This window comes from Arachis ipaensis, chromosome B06, assembly GCF_000816755.2.
Source record: "Arachis ipaensis cultivar K30076 chromosome B06, Araip1.1, whole genome shotgun sequence".
Classification (NCBI taxonomy): Eukaryota; Viridiplantae; Streptophyta; class Magnoliopsida; order Fabales; family Fabaceae; genus Arachis; species Arachis ipaensis.
The window spans coordinates 131696792-131702665 of record NC_029790.2 but is presented as its reverse complement, the minus strand read 5'-3'; positions in this window follow the sequence as shown (position 1 = coordinate 131702665).

Here is a 5874-nt window from a genome sequence, read left to right as displayed (position 1 = left end):
TCGATTATGAAAATTTTTAATAAATATAAATAAATTTTATTCTATTTAATTTCCAGCCCGAGATAATTTAATGTCATATTCATCAACATGCATCCATGTTTATTGCATTCATATTGCCTGATACGTACTTTATCTAATTTCTCTTGCTTTGAATAATATCTTCACAAATAAAAGCTTCGGTCAATATGTGTCAAAGCACAAGCCACATAAAGCATGAATTGTTATAACTTACCAGATATATATTTTTTGGAGATAATAATCAAATTAATTCGTAAAAAAAGAGTTTGTTTTTGAAAAAAATTTATTATTTAAATTAGTTTTTTTAAAAATTAAAAATTAATTATTTTTGTTTTTTGTTATTCTATTGACAGTTTTAGTCACGGATTGATGATATGAAATATTAACCGACAGTATATATGACACTTAATAAATTTAATTGAACATTGAATAAATATATTTATAAAAAAATCTATCAATTTAGTGTCATTAGGTTATATTAGAATTAGGTGTCATATATGTTGTCGGACGTAAAAATAAGCTGAACCCATTATCAGTTCGTTTATCTATTTAAATAGATAAATTTTGCCTTTAAAATTAAGCCTATTTAAAGTTTGGATTAAATAGACAAAGCTCGATTAACTTAAAAAAAATGACATGTTAAATGAGCGAACTGTTTATTTTTTTTTTACAATCTTAAAAAAAAAAATTAGCACTTCCAACCAATACTTTTTTCGATTTGATTCGAAAACCTAACCATCAAATTAAAAAATATACCGTTTATTTAAGATTTTTGATCTAAAAATAATAGTTTTGTCAAAATATTTTTTAAAAATTAAAATAAAAGAGTAGATAGACCAATTCATTTAACCCATCAAACGAATGATTCGGATTGAAAATGTATGACATGTGAATAAAACAAGCTTAAACAAATCAGGTCTAAATGAGTTATCTCCGTTTAAAAGTCCTAATTAATATTTTATATTATTAATTATTGATGAAAATTGTTAATAGATTGACAGAATAATAAATTTTATTAATTTATAATATTTAAACAATCAATTTAATTAAAAAAAATTAAAAAAATAAATTTAAAAAATATCCACCTTTTATAAACTAGTTTAAAAATTAACCCATATTTTTGGGTTTGGGAAATCTTAGACACACGGGAAAAGAAATCACTTTAAAGTGTCAACTAATCTGAACGCCATATATTCTTTTAATTTGAACAAATAAATATTCTCCCTATTCGTAGCTTTTGAAACAATAGTTTTCTCACTGTACCATGCTTTTTCTCTCTTCATACATCCCTACCAAATCCTAATTAATAATCAATGTGTACAATAATATTCCATACACATATAACAAATAATAATATGAACATCTAAAAACCTAGGGGAACGACAGGGGAACATCATAAGCATTATATTGTTACTGTTTTATATGATACGAGGAGTTTATTATCCTAATTAATTAACTTTTTACGCACCGAGAAAAATTTAAGTACAAGGTCATCAAAACGTATAGCATGTTAGTATCATCAAATGCTTTTATAGCGGCATACAGATAGCTCGCTAAGAATAATTATTGAGCTAAAATTAATAAATTGTTACTGATCAATGATCAAACAATTTGTCAAAATTTCATACCCCTTTAGCATAACTAATAGGATAAATCACTAAAATAAATTAAGGGGATCAAAAAATTACAGGAATAAGCTAAATCAAAAATTTTTTTATGAATCAATCAGTTTATATTTCTATATAGTTTGAATTAGTCTAATTTGAACTTCATCTACATATAATTCGAATCATACTGATTCGAATTACCTACACATGTACACACCCACTAATTCGAATAAGGGTGATTCGAATTACACACAGACACGTGCACATAGTAATTCGAATTGGGCAGATTCGAATTATTCAATTTAAAAAAAATTATTAAAAAAATTTAAAAATATATATTTCTCGAGTAATAACTTAAAAAATTTTATTAAAAAAATTTATTAAAAAATTAATAATTTAAAAATTTTAAATAAAATACTCTACATAGTCAATAATAATTTAGAAATTAAAGAAAATATTTTATTCCATACAAAATAATTTAAAAATATATGTTATTTCATACAAAATAATTTTAAAAAATGGCTTAAAAGATGTATTGTATAGAAAAATATTAAATAAATTTATTAAAAAAATATTCATGAACTATTAAGAATGAGCAGAAGAGTATTGTATAGAATTTGAATTGTTCACCATATAATTCGAATAAGAGTGATTCGAACTTTCCTATGCGTAATTCAAATAATGTAATATCTCACCATATAATTGAAATAAATTTATTAAAAAATATTCATGAGCTATTAAAAAAGGGCAACAGAGTATTGTATTGTATGGAATTCGAATTGATATCTCATTAATATTTTAAAGAAGTCTCGTAATTAAATATATATTTTTTAATTTTTAAATTATTAATTTTTTTAATAAAATTTTTTAAATTATTACTTGAGAAATATATATTTTTAAATTTTTTTAATAAATTTTTTTAAAATTGAGTAATTCGAATCTGTCCAATTTGAATTACTATGTGCACGTGTCTGTATGTAATTCGAATCACCCTGATTTGAATTAGTATAGATGTAATTCGAATCAGGTTGATTCGAATTAATGGGTGTGTGCGTGTGTAGGTAATTCGAATAGTATGATTCGAATTACATGTAGATGAAGTTTAAATTATGCTGATTCGAACTATATAAAAATGTGAACTAGTTGATTCATAAAAAATTTCTTAATTTGATTTATTGGTGTAATTTCTTGATCCCTTAACTTATTTTAGTGATTTACTCTAACTAATATGAATAATGAGAATATATGCATAGCAAAATCATGTGCAATTTACATATAAGAGACTATACCGTCATTTTCAGCCCCCTTCCATTTACATTGTTGTTGTTGGTTTCTGCAAAACACATAAGATATAACTTGAGACATATGGACATGTTAATTTCAAAGATTTGTTAGATATGTGGATATAAAATACATACATATCTCGAACAAATATCAATAAATATTATATCTGAAATACATCTAATATATATATGGATACGAAAATTTTTCACACTACAAAAAAAGGCATATGGTCACGGTTTTGGACCTATGGTCACAGTTTTTTACTTTAGCCTATTCTCTTGTGACCATAGGTCTATGGTCACGGTTTTTTTACCTATGATTACAATTTTTATGGTCACGGTTACAATTTTCAAATTCTGACACTTTAGGCCACGTTTTTTCACCGTAACCATAGGTTAATCTATGGTCACGCGTAAAAACTGTGACCATAGCCTTATCTTTCGCCGTGACCATAGTCTTATCTATGGTCACGGTTTTCACCGTGGCCATAGCTCTATGGTCACCCCTCCTTAAACCGTGACCATAGTCTTATCTATGGTCACAGTTTTTACCATGACCATAGCCTCTATAGTCACCCCTCTTTAAAACTGTGACCATAGCCTTATTTATAGTCACAGTTTTCACTGTGACCATAGTCTCTATGGTCACCCCTCCTTAAAACCGTGACCATAGCCTTATCTATGGTCACGGTTTTTACCATGACCATAGCCTCTGTGGTCACCACTCTTTAAAACTGTGACCATAACCTCTATGGTCACCCCACCTTAAAATCGTGACCATGACCATAGCCTATTTTGTTTTATGAGATTTTTTTTTTTTAAACATAATTACATCCCAAAATTATGATAATTACAAAATAAATCTAAAAATAAAAAATGATAATCAACAATTAAGATAAGTTGTGATTAAAGTAACCAACTAACATATCAATATAGTTGAATGAATACACTTGTCTCAATCTCAGTTTTATACAGTGATATACACACTAACACTAAGTAGAAACTATTAACAGAATTGTTCCACAGACGTGAGAGCAATACAATTCAGACTCTGCTAGGATAGATTGTTTCTGGTATTGCTATTCTTCCTTCTCAACGCTCGAAAACTTTTGTTTCAACCACTTTACCATATGAAAGCTAAGCACCTGCTTTATTAACATGCAAAACAAAGTCACATTAGACATAAACACTTACATTTATTTTTCTTCAACTTAGAAAAAAAAATATATCATCAAAATATATATACATTACACATATACTAAAAATTAAAAACTTTTGAAAGTTTAGACAAGTATTTAAAAATTAAAAAAATTTTCTTATAAAATTTTATAAAATTTTATAATTTTTTTGAAAGTTTAGATATCCTTTAAGCTAAGAATTACTCTAAATTAATATTTGAAAAAATAAAAGATCAAAACACAAAATTCGTTATTAAACCGTAAACTCAACTACAGTTTTCTTTTCTTTCATGGTCATAATATATAAAGTAATAATACTTATGTATTTTTTTTTAATTTGTCTTGTATGATTCACAATACATTTTAAACTCTAGATGAAGTATCACAAGAATAAGACCTAATATAAAAGAAAAATAAAGAGAGTTTGAAATGAATTACCATATCAACAGTTGAAGAATGGTGGGAGTGACAAAAATGGTAAAGCAAATATAAAATTCAAACTAGAATAACTAATTCACATATTAGTATTCAAAGCACAAAATTTTTTCTTTCCTTTTAACACAAAAAAGTACAGAAGAAAGTCAAAAGCCACTCATAATAACACACAAACGGTTCCAAACTCAACCTTAGTTTCATGATAACATAAAAATAAAAAGAAAAATCAAAAGGAACCAGAGAAGTTAAGCTAACCTGTGAAAGGAAAGCTTGTTTATTGCAAATTAGGAACATATGGCACTAAAGCAATTGTAAAAGAAAGACAGCTCCATTTGCTACAAAAGGATCCTGTTTTACTGTAATTGAAATACATAAACAGTACAAGTCAATGTATAGATAAAGTTGACTTTTATTAAGTTAACTCTTATTATACTAAATTTCTTATATTAAGTTAACTCTTATTAGTTTAATGTACTTTTTTTGCACTTATTCTCTTTATTTAATATAAAATCAATTCTACAAAAATCGAAATTTATATGACTAAAAATGATATAAGACCAAAAATTAACAGAAAAGAATTTGCTGTTGATTTAGTAGTTACTTTTTCAATCATGTGTACTTAAAAAAAATTTTTTCTATTCAAAACAATTGAAATTAAGCACCAAAAAAATTATTTCAATCATGCTTACGACTTATAAATGAGATAAGTTAACTACGCACAATATGTAACCACTAACAACCAATGTACATGTGGTAGAGGGTTAATAAGAGTATAAGACATCGCACCTATACATTCAAAAATAAAATTAGTTATGGTAGAAGGTTAATAAGAGTATAAGACATCTTGCCATAAAATACCAATAATCATCAAAATCTACCAAAACTTGCTGCAGATTTGCTTCGTTAAGATCATCACCTTACAATAACAATGCAATAACAATTCATCCACCTTTTCTCAACAATTACCAAATAGGAGATTCTTAATCAATCAAAAAATTCACAATTCGCAATAGTTAACAATTCAATCATAACTCGCAATTCCCATACAATCCATCAATTCAACTTCCATCTCATCAATTCATAGCTAATTTTCACTTATCATAGAATTCTTTCAAAATTAAACTCAATCAACTAGTATTCCAAAAACCATCTTCAAAATTTTTAAGTCGTTTATTTATTAGCAACGTTACTATTTTAGTATAAAAATTAGATTTCAAGAAAATAATTCAGTAATCAAACTTCAATCTTTTAGCAGTTCTCAAACTTAATTCTAATTAATTATAGATTTTTTTAGGTCACCTCTCAAAACTGTGACTATAGATTCTTTTAGGTCACCCCCAAAACCGTGACCAT